Raw genomic sequence first — 242 nt, 5'->3', positions numbered from 1 at the left:
CCAAGAGCTCCATGAAAATATTTGGCAACATACGAACAAATCATATTCAGTCAGGAAAGATTTCAGTTGTTCCAATCCATGAGTCCAAGCATGTGTGCGTGCGTACGCGCGCGCGTGTGTGTGTGTGTGTGTGTGTGTGTGTGTGTGTGTGTGTGTGTGTGTGTGTGTGTGTGTGTGTGTGTGTGTGTGTGTGTGTGTGTGGTAGTTTGTGTGGTACGTACGTTAACTTACGTTAGTAGTAC

This window comes from Notothenia coriiceps, unplaced genomic scaffold, assembly GCF_000735185.1.
Source record: "Notothenia coriiceps isolate Sejong01 unplaced genomic scaffold, NC01 NC01_scaffold00003191, whole genome shotgun sequence".
NCBI lineage: Eukaryota > Metazoa > Chordata > Actinopteri > Perciformes > Nototheniidae > Notothenia > Notothenia coriiceps.
This window is presented reverse-complemented; position numbering follows the sequence as displayed.